Here is a 16725-nt window from a genome sequence, read left to right on the forward strand (position 1 = left end):
AAATGCCTAGACTTCCATATTCCCCTCTCAAAAATGTTTTCTCTCTCTGTTGAAATAAATTTTAAAAGTAGATACGTTTACTTCGTTGTGAAATGGTTGACGCGTTCGCCTACCATTATTTAGGTTCTGGGTTCGATTCCTTGCAGGGTGGACGTGAAACAGTGTTTTTTTAACTGAACTTTTATTGGTGCAACTAACCCCTACCGGGTAGGTTCTTAAGTTTAAGCAAGTAGGTAATAAAAATAAAAAAGTAATTTTTAAAAATGCAGCATTAATCATTGCTGTTTACGTAAAAACGAAAATACATCGAATAAAAATCGTTATTAAAAATCGGAACAATTAAGATCGCGGTGTCTCGAAATCAAAGATGGCGTGCGGTCCGAACGCGGGAAATAGGATACGCTCGCCAGAGTGAGACACAACAGGAGTTTCGGATAGCGCTATTCTTGTCGCACGCGCGTTAGCCCGCGCAAAAAACTTCCTAGAGGGAGCGACGCGCCCAAAAGAAAAAGCGGAATATTCGAGAACTCTCCATCAATACTGGCCGCCATCTTGATTGCGTTCGCCGCGTGTACCGGAATATAATGGCTTCTAGAATTTAACGAATAATTAATAATCCAAAATATATCGATTTTTCTATTAAAATAGATATTCATAGGTTTGTCGGCCTCGTGGTATAATATTCAGCTTATTGGCCTGCCATGCAAGAGGTCTCGGGTTCGATTCCTGACATGGTTGATATAAAATGTTATTTAAAGAGTGTTTTGACACTTGAATATTTCATTGTCCCGAGACTGGTAACTGAAGTGTTGGACTGATCACCTTACCTTCATGTAACAAAAATGATAAAGATACGCTGCGATTGGTGTACCAATGTAGTGCTCTATGCAACATTAGGTTAGGAAAGGGAATAATGGTGATGATTTATAGATTTTAAATAAAGGTTAGATGATCAGTCTTACGCTTCAGATACCAATCCAGGAACATTGAAACATATTGCAGTAAGAGCACTCCCTTCACATACCCGGAAATCGCTTTAAAGATCATGGGTCATCCTATCGATTTCGCTAAAACTAAAAAGAAATTCTTTTTTGTCAACTGTCATAATTTCATGTCTGCTCCCTAGTTGGAGCATATGGTATCCACGAAGATCCTTCAGGTATCTATGTTGACCGCCAGCTTCTATGCATTCTTCCAAGTCCAGTTCGCGTCCCGTAGTTCTGATATGAACTGCCGACGAACAGACAGCAGCGGTTGTCCAGGGCGTGCTTTTCAAAAATGTTGTGCATTTCTGTTTTTACATAATATTATGTTAATGTTCAAAATGTTACGTAATAAACTGTCTATGAAAGACAAACGAAGTGTTTATTATGAACTTTGTAACTCTGTTTGGGCCTACGGATGTGTCGGTTGGATAAGAGCTGCTAGGAGTATATTAGACCCACCAATAGACTCAAAAATCTGTTTTGAGAGTTATACTTGAAAGGTCATATATGTCCTCGAGTGAAGAGTTATTTAAAATTTTAAGAGATTTTGATGTAAGGGAATCTTATATAATTTTTTTAAAATTGAAACCCATAAAAACTGAGATACCCTAGACATTCCATCCTGCACACGAAACAGGAAGTTCTGTAAGGAATGGCTTAATTATGCCTGGAGCGCGTGTAGCGGTGTTTCAAAAATATTTTATTTAACGGTACCAAAGCTATATAATTTAGTCCCTTACATCTGGAAAAACGAAAGTAAAACATGTTTTGGGAAAAAAATTGGCAAATGGTTGATAGATATGGCAAGCAAATAGCCAAAAAAATTGTTAATAAGTTTATATTATAAACGTACCTTTATGTTATGTACATACTTATATATTATGAATATACTTTTTTAAAAATACTTTGGTGATGGCGGTGGAAGTTTTCTGCATCAGCCAGCCTTGGAAAAAACATTTTCGTGACATACTTATTACATGAAATAAATACTTATTATTTAACATAATTACTTATAAATTATGTAAAAGAAATACCTTTTTATTACAATTATACTTATCAAATAACATACATGCATTATAAATGTATTTCACGAAACTTATAAAGATATTTTAAAAAGGTATATATGTGCGAAGGTTTTCACGGTCACTGTTATCAATATTATGTATCTTTTTTGGGTGATACCGTGTATGTTGGATTTGATCCGACGTTTCGGCTACCATTGCAGGAGCCATCTTCAGGGAAAACTGTGTGTTTTATAGAGAAATGTATGTGTTTAAGTACTAGTAATTTGTACCGTGTCACAGTCAGCAGTAGGCAGAACGTCGGATCAAATCCAACATACACGGTATCACCCAAAAAAGATACATAATATAGGTATATATGTGTTCACTTTGGCAAATCTGTTTGTAGTTTTTTTTTTTTTGCCGCAACATATCGGTTCTTTAAAATAGGCTTTGCCTATTTAGGAACCGATAGATCCTTTCAAGTATTCCGCTATACCGCTCTCCTCCACTTGTTTGATTTATCCTTACTATTTAAGTAAAATACTTGTCTGTAATTTTGCTTATGTGATTTTTCTTATATTGAAATAAAAATAAATAAATAAAATACTGCTGAATTTCGGAAGGTATTCTTCTTCATATGTAGAAGTATATGCGTGCATCATTTTTTTTCATTTAATTGTATATGTATGTATGATATTGTGGATATCCCCACACAGGTGCAATGTTTACTATCCAATGCTCACCGCATACGGTACCCACTTCAAACTTATTAAAATTAGGGGCGAGAATACCTACCTTTAATAATTTTATGCCTAGACTCGACACAATAATTTTACTAACAACCTGTAGACAATCATTGAGAATGTAAATGCAACGTATTTTTTTTAATTTCTTAATATTTTTATGTGGATAACATGTTTTTTTTCACTAATTATAATCGTATTGAGTATTTTTTTTATTATCTTAAACTGTTTAATATTTTATTTTATTTTGTTTAATTTTAATTTATTTTATTTTATTTCATTTCATTTCATTTCGTTTCATTTTATTTAATTTAATTTAATTTAATTTAATTTAATTTATTTTTTTTATATTTTTTTTTATTGTATTTTGTTTTATTTAATTTTATTTTATTTAATTTTATTTTATTATTTTATTTTAATTCTCACTTTGTTGGCAACTGCCCTGAACAAGGACTGACTGGTGCAATGGAACCAGTCAAGCAAGTTCTTTAGCCAAGAGATGCGCCTTCTACCTGCACTGCGTCTTCCTTCAATTCTTCCACGTAGAATGATTTGTAAAATGTTATATATTTGGCCTCTCATCACATGCCCAAAATACTCATGTTTTCTTTTCTTTATGGTCTTCAGTACCTCTTTATTTTTTTCCACCCGTCGGAGAACGTCATCGTTTTGGACTCCGTCCACCAAGGAGATTTTTAATATCCTCCTGTAGCACCACATTTCAAGGGCTTCGATCATCGATCGTAAAAAAGTACTGAGAAAACGTAACATTGTACAATGCAGATTCGGAGGTCTAAATCAAAGTCTCTACTGCAAAGAAGGTCACGCATCCTGAAAAAAGCCGTCTCGCGTCATCTCTATTCTGACTTTGATCCCATTTATCACTCAGCCAGCATCCTAAATATTTATATTGATGGACTTGTTTAATAACATGCGCTTCAAGTTTTAAAGTCATTGAGAAAGTTTGTGTTTTTTTTCAAATAACCATACATTTCATATTTTTAGTTTATAATTTAGAAGGACTTCGGCATTTTAAATATTTTTAATGTGCGTTCCAAAGCTGACTTTGTTGTAGGAACCAACATCGGAATCTTTTCATCTCTGCCGAGGATCCTTATAACGTTAAACAAAATCTATCTAAACAACAGTATCGATGGGCTCCTAAAGCAAAGGCAAGCATACAAGAAGCAAGATGTGTTATCATTTCTGGCTCAAAGGTGATACACCTGCCATGTCTACCTAGATACCACAGCTGCTTTAATTAAAAATAATTTCTGAGATCTTTTAAGATAAGTCCAGACAAAGTTTATAAATATTTAATGCAATTCGATACGAATCTTTGAAAACCCGTCAATTGGCTTAAAATGTAACTTCTTTTTTGTTTTATTATTTTGTATTTTTAATTTATAAACGCCCTTAGGGCTTTTGCATTGATATTATGAGACAATATTTACTGATAAAAATTTAAAAAAAATATCAATGAATTATTACAATAATTTGCTTATTTATTTTCTTTCGAATTGAATTCGTGTATCTGGGAAGTATGTTTACTATGAATAGAAAGACCAAGAAAGATATTGAAAGGAGGGTGTCGGGAACAGGGTGGACGGTGCACTGAAATCTACTTTGGCAAACAAATGTTTTTCGCAGAAGGCTAAATTAGCAGTTCACAATGGAGTTCTAGTGCCAACTTTAATGTAAAGGAGCAAAGTGTGGAATCGGAAAAATGATGATGAAAGTAGGTTAAATGCTATCTAAATCCGATCCCTCAGGCGAATGTGAAAACGATGTACGATAGGTGCACAAATGTCGAGATCCGTGAACTGTGTAAGGCTGAGGGATGCGTTGCGTTGGTTTGGACATGTTGAGCGAATGGACAATGAAAGAACGGCTAAAAGGATCTTCGATGCGAATGTTGATGGATGCAGAAAACAAGAAAGGCCGAGAAAGACATGGCACGATCAAGTCCATCAAACACTTGAAGATAAACATGTCAAAAGTAGGAATAATCGGCGTGCGCGCATGAGAAGATGTATGAATGTAGAGGAAGCGAGGTATGTATGCAAAGATAGAGTGATATGGCGTTCTATCCTCTCTGCCTATTCCTACGGAGAAACGGCGTGATGGTTTGTTCGTTTGTTTTTGTATGTAATTATATTTTTGAAGGAAGTATACGTAATATACTAATATATTTATAAAAACGTAATATTTTAAAACATTCAAATTAATGAAATTTCATGGTAAATAATAATTTAAAAAAATCAAAATGACAGGTTGACACTTTAATCCACTTTGTTTGAAGGGCCAACAACCAGTTTCATCGCTCCCGTGACATCGTCAGACTGGTATGGTTTTTAGGAAGATCAGTATGGGTGTGGTCACACCCCTCAAAAGATTGATCTCAATACAAATTTCCTTCAGCATATTTTCAAAACGTTAAGATTCCCAACTTGGCAAAGATTGTCGACTGCATTGTTCCTTTTCACCTTTTTAGCAATCATTTCATTTAACTAGGTTAATATTTGAGATTTTTTCACCCTCAAAACAAGTTCAAACAATCTTGAAGTTGCTTGAAATCGGTTAAGTGGAAAATCTCGACAAAAGGATGTTTTCAACTTAATTATTCAATTTGTTTCGTAAGCACTTAATAGGAGCTTTTTCCTCAGAGTTGGCTTTTAGATAACGAAACTTTGATGTTTTGTAAAGGTTAATGACCTCTTTTAATAATCCAAAGTTTAACGACGAGATTAATTTATATTAAAAGTAATTTGATATATTATAAACTGGACCGATGTGAACGAGATTTTCCCATTAGAGAGATACTAACGTTCAATACATAATGTAAATATTATAAACGTAGAAATAAAATACAAGTTACCGGTTTCATCACTTTTGAAACATCTTCGAAACTAGTATTTAAGTATTTCAATGATAAATAACTAAAATTGAATTTCCACGATGATTTTTTACTGAAAACCATAAATTACATTATGTTGGTACAAAAAAAATGTGTATATTTCCGTAAAACAGCTTTGTGTCGTTTTAGGAGTCGACTGTTAATCAACAAAAAATCTTGGACAACTTTCGTCTCGACAGCTATTCCAACCAAAAATTCCAAAAAATATTGAAAACGGAAATCGAGTTGAGATAAGTTCTCCTTGTGATGAAGTAATTGGGGTTGCTTACCTATCGTGCTTATGTTTCGGGTTGGATTCCTGTCGGAGGGGACTTGAAATATATTTTAAAATAAAGTCTTATACTGCAATATTTAATAAATTACCATTTTCTGGCACCTGGAGAGTAATTCTTATCCAGATACTCCCAAGTTAGAGTCCCAATATGCTCTATGAACCACTGGGAAGTAATAATGATAAGTTCACGGCATAATTCACTAGAAAACCTCATTGTGCATCTAAACAGCTTTAAAAATTAAGCTTTAAGGGGTTGTTAGCTAGAATGTACTGTATGAAGTTATTGCGAGGTGTTTGGAACCTTGACATCTAGGTACCATTTGACAATAAATTGAAATTTTATGTTAAATTCCTATGTTTGTATTTTTAACGTATTTTTACTTATAATTTTCAATGGATTCAAATTAGATTAGTTTTATAACATTTTCATATATACATGTCATAAATTACAGTGTAATAGCAAACATAACGGTCAAATCGCCTCCAATATTTATTATATTTTTAGTTATTATCGCACAAAGATTGGCGGCCTCCATGGTGTAGTGATCAAAACACTTGTCTCACGCACGGCAGGTTTCGGGTTCGAATCCCTGTGAGTAGACAAGCCTCCTGGCCTGTTGTGGTGCAATATATATATTTATATATACTAGTGGACCAGATAGACGTTGTCCTGCCCGAACGTAGGCTTGCCTGCTATAAGCTTGCAAAAAGACTTTTCACAAATAAGAAGGTACCTAGGGACTTGTTTATGTTTGAATTTCAAAACATAAAATAAAGCCAAATAAATACCGAAAATCTAGTAAAAACAAATAAATGGGTGAAAATTTTCAGGAATTTAAGGAAAGGATCTGATTAAGATCCACAAAAAACAAATGCTGTTTGAAAACATTCAAAAGCAAACTTTGTTTATACACAAAAAAAAAAACATATTTCCATTTTTTTGTAAATGCATTCTCCGTGAATGCAATCCTGGTAGATCGATGAATAAAACAGTTATGCTCCTTACTTCTTTTTTAGATATTAGATTGAAGATTTTAGTATCTACGAACACGCACAGCGCAAAGATCTATATTTCTCTTAAAACCGCACGTGAATCGGTTAAGCCGTTTAAGAGGAGTTCAGTGGCATCACACGTACAGAGGAATTGTAGATTTAAAGATATAAATATCAACAATATTTTGAGTATATCCAATTTTTTGTAGATAGCCTGGATTTCCACCCCGAAAATTATTTTTTTAATAATTAATATAGTTACATAAAATAATACATGTTTTGTTTCCTATAACAATACACTTTTATGTATTTAGTTAATCATAAAACCGCAACTTTCCAAAAAGAGACTAGCTCTCATTCTTGGAGCGCGGCTTTTACTGATAAAGTTATTTGGTTTATGTACTATTAAACATATATTTGAAGTTATATAATTTCGAATATACATCAGAATAAAATAGTAAAAAAACAAAATAAAGAGAAAAACAGAAGAATGTTGTTTTTACTCGTGTTTAAAAAATTCATTTAAATTTACTTTGAATTTATTTAGTGATGTAATAGTTAAAAAAGTTTTTAGTTAATTGAAGAGATCATTATATTTATATATATATATCCACTTACCTAAAAGTTATCATAACAATAGTTTTTTTTGCACCTCGACAGGCCAGGAAGCCCAAATACAGCGGTGAATCACACTATAGAACACCCAGGCTTGAGAAAAAACACATTTCGTTTTTGTGTTCTCACCAGGAATCTAACCCAGAGCCTTCCGTGAGTGAGTCAACACTACACCACAGAGGCCTTCGTATTTTTCTTTTAATGTAACTTATCTAAAAAAAATAATGATGATGATTGTTGGTTTTTTATTTCGACTCAAAATATTATCGAAGTAAAACACGTTTCAAATTTCTAGCTACTCGTGTGTCTAACGACTCTTGACTCCTTATTCGAAGCATCATTGAATGAGCATCAATATGTCATGATGCACTATTTCCATCTGTAGTTATAATTGCAACAGTCTCCCCTACTTCTGCTATATTAACTCATTGTTTATCTTTTTACTTCCCTCGTCCCTAATTGCACAACTCTACCCCATACAAGTACCACGTAGCACAATAAACTATCTTTGAGGGGAAAGAACCCTTTCGACGCATATTAGATCACTATAAACGACGTAAAAATAAAAATATATATTAAATATTATCAATTATTATCTATATTGATAGCTTTTATATAAAAAAATAAGTTTATATAGCGTATATTGCAGGAGAGTCAATTAAATTTTTTTGAAAAAGTAATAAGCAAAAAAGTCAAATGAGCACGCCTCTTTTATTATGACTAGAATGGTGTGTTAAGTGGCCATTTAAAACAGTTAAATAAAACGGTCAAAAGCTCTTTAAATACCTAGACTTCCATATTACGTTCTCGATAAATGATTTTTCACTCTGTTGCAACATATTCTCACTGTCTGTCAATCTGTTTTTGGAATTTTAGCTGATACTGCTGATCATCTACAGAAATTTTTCGACAAGGTGAACAATGCAGGTTAGAAATTCGGACTCAAAATGAACGCTCTCAAAACCAAAGCTATGGTCGCCAGCAAACGGAGAGATATTGTCATCCATCTCTCTATAGATGGTAGTGGGATAGAACAGGTTATCCGTTTTAAATAATTAGAGACCAGAATTGAAATCGCGAGATCAACATTTTATAAAATGCAGAAACTCTTGTGCAACCGAGATCTGAGACTAAGCACAAGATGGAGAGCAAAAAGCTTACGTATTGCCTGTATTGCCGCATGGAGTGGAGGGTTGGACTCTTAAAGTTTAAACGATGAACAGAATTGAGGCCTTCGAACTTTGGTGGTGCAGAAGAATGCTTCAAACCTCATGAACTGATCGTGTCTCCAATAAAGCGGTTTTGAGTATTAAAAACAAGGAGAGGGATTTACTGAACAATTTCAAAAGAAGAAAAGCCTCATACTTTGATCACATATTCCGCAATGAGAAGTATGCCCTTCTCCAACTTATTATGGAGGGAAACGTAAAAGACAGGCTGGATAGAGACTAGCGCAGGGTCGTGATGAATATAGAATGATGGTCGTCACCTTCCGGTAGGAGCGGCATTAGAAGAAGAATAATAATAAAAAATGTAATCTTTATATATATATAATAACTCTGTACGTGTGATGTCACCGCACTCCTCCTAAATGTCTTAACCGATTTACGTGCGGTTTTCAGAGAAATATATATCTTTGCGTTGTGCGTGCTCGTAGATATTAAAATCTTCAATCGAATATGTAAAAAAGAAGTTAGGAGTATAAATGTTTTATTCGTAGATCTACCAGGGTTGCATTCGATGAGAGCGCATTTGCAAAAAAATGAAAAGAAGTTATTTTTTTGTGTAACAAAAAAACTTTTTTTTTTAATGTTTACAAACAGCGTTTGTTTTTTGTGGATCTCAATCGGATTCTTTCCTTAAATCCCGTATAATTTCTACCCATTTATTTATTTTTATTGGATTTTCGGTAATACTAAAATAGTATTAAACTCAACACATTAATTTCAATCGTATTCTTAAATAAGTACACTCCTTTGTTGGCGAGAAGACCGGAGTTTGACGTTTGCAAAAAGAATGCCATATTTGAAAAAATATTTATTTTATGTTTTGGAATTTAAACATAAACAAGTACCTCGGTACCTACTCAAATTCAATATTATTTGAATATTAACAATGTTTAGTTTTGGAATTTAATCAGAAACAAATACCTAGGTATCTACTTATTAATGAATTGTCTATTTTCAAGGTAATAAATGGCAGGAAAGCCAACGTTCGGGCAGGACAACGTCTGTCGGGTTCGATAGTTCAAAAATATATCTTCCTATGTATTTTATACCAACGTACCAAAAACATTTTTTTACGTAAATCTTAAAGGCAATTCATAACAATTAGTTCAATTTTGTGTGATATAAATCTGTTAAATTTATAGTTTTTGATGTAAACGTCAAAATTTAGGTCTGATATCCACGGAAGTCGGCCCATATGACGCAGTTTAAAATTCTGGTAAAATCAGTAGAGGTATATATTGTATACCAATGTAACCCATATAATTTCAGCTAAAGCGGCGCATCAGCCACCTGCTATGAATTATATCCTATTTTCATTTTTTAAATGAATTTCCGTGGGTAATTAATAAATATGTCTTTTAATAATAATTAATGACATAATAATACTTAAATTAAGAGGATATGCCGATTAAAATAACTTTATTTTAATCATATATTTTACAAACGCCAGTCAAAAGTAATCATGGTATAGTTTAGTTTAATGATCCAAAAAATGTAATTATTTCATTTAGATTTTAATGAGAAACCCCACAGTTAGGGTTTAAAATATGTTTTTTAAAATGTGGAAAGGAAAATAAGAGATATCAAAAGAGAAAAAATTAAGGAAGATAAATAAATGTTTCTTCAGGTGCGATTTAAACAGTTCTACAGTAGAAACATTTTTGATAGAGGATTAGAGATTATTTCACACTTCCACATTTAAGCTGTATGAACACTAAATGAATAAGATAAGAAGTAGAAATTGTGGATGGGGATTAAGAGTGCCTTAAGAATAAGATCGGGTTGTGGTCCCGTGGCTAGTGTCTTGGACTCACGGATCAAAGGTCCGTGGTTCGAATCCCACTCTACCTCAACTTGATTCCCATTTTCTAATAGTGAGTTGTTTACAACTCGTTGAAAATGGCCCTCAAAATCAAATATTTGCGTAAATTATAAGAACGCAAATATTTCTTTAAGAAAAAAAAAGATTGATCTGGTGAACCACGAAATGATAAGAATTAAATGATACAAGGTGTGTAAAGAGATTGCTTAAACACGACTGTGACAGGTCATACGCTCTGTGAATGTCAAGAGTTCATATGTCCCTTGTAAGAGCCCTAGTATGAAAACCAGCCTGGAGTTTCGAGTTTTGATGCGTCCATTTTCAAGAATTTATTGAATTCAATTAAGCCATGTCTTCCTCAAAATTTTTCGTTCTCAGTATCCATCAACAATCGCATCGTTAATTTTTAGCCGTTCATTCGCTGTCCTTTCGCTTAGCATATCCAAACCAATGAGAAAACGTATCTTAATATTATCAATAATGTTTATCCCATACTGCACTGCACGATTCTCGACATTTGTGTGCTGAACATACATAGTTTTACCACAAACAGGCCTGATATATCGTATTCGAGAGCATTCAGTCTACTTTTATCCTCGTTTTTTCCAATTCCAGACACCAGTGTGAATTGCTAATTTCGCCTTTGGCGACAAACATCAATTTGCCAATATATTTTTTACATATTCTTTCAGCATTGACTTTGTGAAAGAACATTATAACATAATTCAAAAATAAATTATTTTTACTGCATTCTACACAACAAACTGTATAGAAACATTGTTAAAAAATCACGAAGATAAAGTCCATAAATATAAGAAATCTGGCATATATCAATTAAATTGTAATTATTGCGATTCAATCTGCATTGGAAAAACTAAAAGTAACTTTAATATTAGAGTTCTTAAATAATAATATTTTTAAAGTGCTTAAAAAATAATATTTTTTCTGAATTCGTAAACTATCTGATAGAAAATAATCATATCTTCAATAAAGACACTGGATTAAAAGTACTTCATGTTGAAAATAAAATATTGAAATTAGACAACCTAGAAATTATAAGATAAAAAAAAATAATTACCAAATAAACAATATTTATTTTAGTCCACTCCCGACTAGCTTTGAAAATATTAATATCAAATTGCCACCCTTTTAGTGAAAAAAAGACTTGGTTTATTGGCTCCAAGGGTGGTATTTAGTAAACATGAAAAAAGTAAAATAGAAAAGATTTCATTAGTTCCGTAAACCTTGACGAAGAATTTGTTTCTTCTTTTTTAGGTGATACCGTGTGTGTTGGATTTGTTTCGACGTTTCGGCTACCATTGCAGGAATCATCTTCAGGGTAAACTGAGTGAGCTGATGAAAAAGGGCTTCTGCAATGGTAGCCGAAACGTCGGAACAAATCCAACACACACGGTATCACCCAAAAAAGAAGAAACAAATTGATAACAGTGATCGTGAAAACCTTTGAACCTACTTGACGAAGAAGCTTATTTGCTTTGAAACCGTTCAGTCATTTTATTTTATTTTAATTAGTGGTTAAAAACAAAGATATTTTATTATAATGAAAAACCACACAAATAGTGTTTTTAATATAAAATGTATAGTAAATAATTTATTAATTTACGCCTTACACGAATTTAATATTAGTAAGAATACAAAAAATTTCGGTTATTCAGAATCACCCATCATCAGACGTAAGTATACACAGTTTATATCTACATCTGAAGATTGATTATTTTGAATATCTTTAAATTGTTGTATTCTCACAAATATTAAACTCTTGTATGACGTCAAAATACAAAGTATTTTATTAAAAATACATATAATTTTTTCCACCATTTAATTCAGTACTCCGTTCAATCTGTTCCTGCTACTCACTCTCTTTTCAACATAAACAGCTTTTTAATAATATCGACGACTACATACGTCAATTAAATGCTTCGATCATTAAATCCAGTGCAAATCTACAAGGATTTGGATGCTCAAAGTACAGTTTTTCAGTTTCTTGATAATTAAGACACCATCCCAAGCCAGGCGACCATTTGACCCACCTTAAAATCAATACATTTTTACGGTAAAAGCACGCACCCCTTTCCTCCTCTCCACAACCCCGCGGGTCCTACAACCGACCCCTCCAATACCCCCTCCCTGCCAACAACCACCCCATGGATGCAGCCTTAAGCCAGTGGCGACTAGCCAATTAGAAAAAATAATTGAGTTGAAAAAATACCAGTTGCACTATAAAATACATGTTGAAACAGTAGTGAAATATACATTGTTAATACACTCAGATTTAAATGAATTTCTTTGGATGTATAAAATATTGTTTATTCAGTATATATCTACAAAAGGTGATATGTTTTTTGAAAAACATATTTTATATGTTGTTATTAAATAACGCATTAACGTTCAATTTTAATGAACACTGGGTCTCAAATTATGTTAATGATAATAAATCGCCAAAATTCATTTAATACCTATACTTTTTTAATCTTAGAGTATATTTATTTATATATTATGCGTGCGGCCTAAGCTAATTACAACAGTACCATGAAAAAACTGAAAAAACGAACGTAAGAAACTGAACAAAGATGACAAACAAGGGCCGTAAAATAATCGTAAATATATATGTATAAGACTTCGAGCTAACCCATGCCAATCCATCTATTTTATTTTTTAATTTTTTATTTATGAATCATAAAACACAAAGTATTTTACAAGTACAATACGTTGAATTACATTCCCAGGAGTTACAACAACTCAATTCGGGACATAAATAATCTTAACATTAAGAAAATAACACATAATGAGAAAAACAAAGAAACAAAGCAAGTTTAGCACCTTTACAACTAAATATACAACAACAATTATAAAAAACGCTTTTAAGAATAAAAATCTTAGATATAATCTTCACCCTATAGGTACTGTGTTAATCGCAAAGAAATTTACGAACAGATAGAATATAATATGTTCCGAAGAATTCCAAGTGGTGTGACAATAAACCTATCTACACATTTTGGGTATAAAATGTTGCTCTTAGAAGGTTTAATTAGTAGCAGATTTTGACTTCTGGTGACATGATTAGGAACATGAAAGGAAATTGATTGCAATAGAGATGGGATATAACTAATAGCAAATAGCATGTAATATATTTATTTATTTTATTAACATAAACGGCAAATCTGCCTTTTACAAACATTTATGATACTACATATTTGGCTTAATATATATATTTTTTTTTAAACATAAACTTCCTTATATCCAAGATTTAAATAAAAAAATTAAACCAAAAAATCGTACAAGATTTATTTTTATAAAATTAACCTAAAAATTATACAGCATATTCAGTAGAAAGTTTAAATAATAAAACATTCTACAGTAATACAACAAGAAAATCATTAGTACTGTTTTATATAGCGGGGCAAAGTGAACAATAAACTGTGTATATTACGAAATGCATGAATAAATAACTATAATTACCATTCACCATCTTTGGAAAAGTTCAAAAGGTTTGTTCTATAGGAACTACCCTACACTAAATATATCGGATACGTGGGAATAACTATTGCCGAGTTCATTAATTCGAGTTCAAGTCTGTTTAATTCGGCATTCGGTATACACTGTCCGTGAATTGTTGCTACAAAACGGTGGCACCTGTCTAGTCATTCTTCTAGGCACCCTAAAGTTGATGAGAGATAATAGTTCAGGGCAATCTCATATTGATATGTATATTTATTTAATAGAATGACTTTAGTTGATTGAATACGGCTTTTGCACATAATTTGGTCATATTTTTCGGTACATATCGGCAGTTTAGCAGCTATGTGCTTAATTTTACCCGATATTCACAGTCAAATTTACGTAATGAGTTAAATACAATACACACAGTTATTTATATTATAAATAACCCGTAGAGTAAGGCTGACTTGCAAACTGTTAAATAAATAAATATAACATATAAATTGCATATCTATTTTAAATACTTTTTTTAAAAAAAGTATTTTTTAACTAGAATATTTCATAGTCCCTGCACTAGTACCTGAAGCGTAAGACTGATCATCTTACATTCATGTGACAAAAATTATCAAGATGCACTCCGATTGCTGTACCAATGCAGTGGCCGATGCATTTTTAGGAGCGGTAATTAAACGATGATGATGATTTTAAATACTGCCTTAATTCTGACGCCACTGTATTAGTTACTTCCTGTTTGGATAAGGGGGCGGGAGTATGGGGAGGGTTGCTACCCTTTCTCCTAAAGAACGCACCGCCCTCCCCTGCCCGCCCCGCTACGGATACGCCAACGTAAAAGTTAGTAGGGTAGGTCGGCGATTTTTTTCCCTTTGACGCGAAAGCCCCCGTTTGGACTGTTAAAGGACTCAAAATAATATGAAGCCTTCCGGGAGAGTTAAAGTTATTAACATCCTTTTCACTCCTTTGTGGTGAAGGGAGACTTGCAAGGGTTTGCATATATCTATAGAAATGCGTAATATTGTGTTTACTGTTGAAAATTTTAGAACCGACCATGGGTGGTATTCTGAATTTTTTCTACCCCCAGAGAGTGATTAATTTAAGTATTTTATTTTTTTAAATTTCATATAACAGCCACAGTGTAAAACAAACAACAAACAAACAAACAAACAAACGAAGATCATTACCGCGCTTCTTCTACATGTAAAATTACTAAAATGTTTTTGCCAACGCTAGCTGATGCAGCAAACTTCCGTCATCATCACCAAAGTACTTTCGAAATGACCCGAATTTTTACCGGACACGGAACTATGAGAAGTTACTTAAATTGGTTTAAATTAAGGAATGATGACTATTGTTCATGCGATGATATTTCTTCACAGTATCGAACATCTGTTATTTCAGTGCCCATTTTTCAGTTTACAACGCCATAATATTGAAGCAGAATGCAGGAAAGATAGAATATCATACATATATCCACACTGTAGTTAAAAGAAGATATCACGCGCCATTGTTCTTGAATTTCGCAACAATGGTGATTGGACTCATAAAGGTAATAAACCAAAATCAGTGATCGAACATCCCACTTCGTAGCCTTGTACATGATACGTAAGGCTACTAAATACAGGGGTCCAAATTTATAAAAAATATAAAAAGCCACAATAATGATTAAACGTCATTTTTATTTCATTTAAAGTGACCAATATCTCGACACATACGAAAGATATAACTTTTTGATATATATTTAAGAGATTGGGGATGTTGGGACTTTTGCATCGTGTCGTGGGATGCGATAAACTTCGTTGATAACAAACAACCGTACAAGAAGCTAGATTATCATCAGAGATAGTCTTCAGATATTAAATACATAACAAAGCACTATTCCAACAGGATTAATATTACTGATGATTGAACAGTTAATTATATACAGATAGTTATGTAAATATCTAAGGTATACCATAAACATGAACTTACTTAAAAACTGTCAAAAATGCCTTTCCTGTCATGTTCCGTGTGCCTATTACAGACACATTAATAAAAAGTCACACAAAGAAAAAAAATTGTTTAACAATGCTATGACGCCCCTTCTTTATTAACATTTAAGTCAAGATTGAAATGTCACCATCTAAATATTTAAATTGTTCCTTTATCCTTCTTCTTTCCTTCCCATCCCCTTTCCTCTCTTCGTAGTATAGTGTTATTTTTATTTTTATAAATATATATTTTTTTTCAATCTTTGCTTTTAATTTTTGTATAAAATTGTAAGATTCAATATGTCCATGTATTTATAATTTTCTTAAACTGAACGGTTTGGGTAGGTAGGAAGAAATTGCCTTAAGGCTATATGCCCGCCCTTATATGTATATGTATATAAAGTGTCAAATAAATAAATGCATTAAAATCACTTCAAAGTAATTGTATTTTCCCTGTAATTCAATTGAACTTTGAGAATATTTCATGTAAATGTGTGATGAAACGTCGGAACAAATCCAACACACACGGTATCACCCAAAAAGAAACGTATTGATAACATCATCATCATTCCCTTTCCGCACTTAATGGTGCATAGGGCACTGTATTGGTACACCAATCGCAGTTTATCTTGATCACTTTTGTTACATGAAGGTAAGATGATCAGTCTTACGCTTCAGGTACCAGTCCAGAGACTATG

This window comes from Micrasema longulum, unplaced genomic scaffold, assembly GCF_059751315.1.
Source record: "Micrasema longulum isolate JH-2025_06_02 unplaced genomic scaffold, ASM5975131v1 h1tg000274l, whole genome shotgun sequence".
NCBI classification, from domain to species: Eukaryota; Metazoa; Arthropoda; class Insecta; order Trichoptera; family Brachycentridae; genus Micrasema; species Micrasema longulum.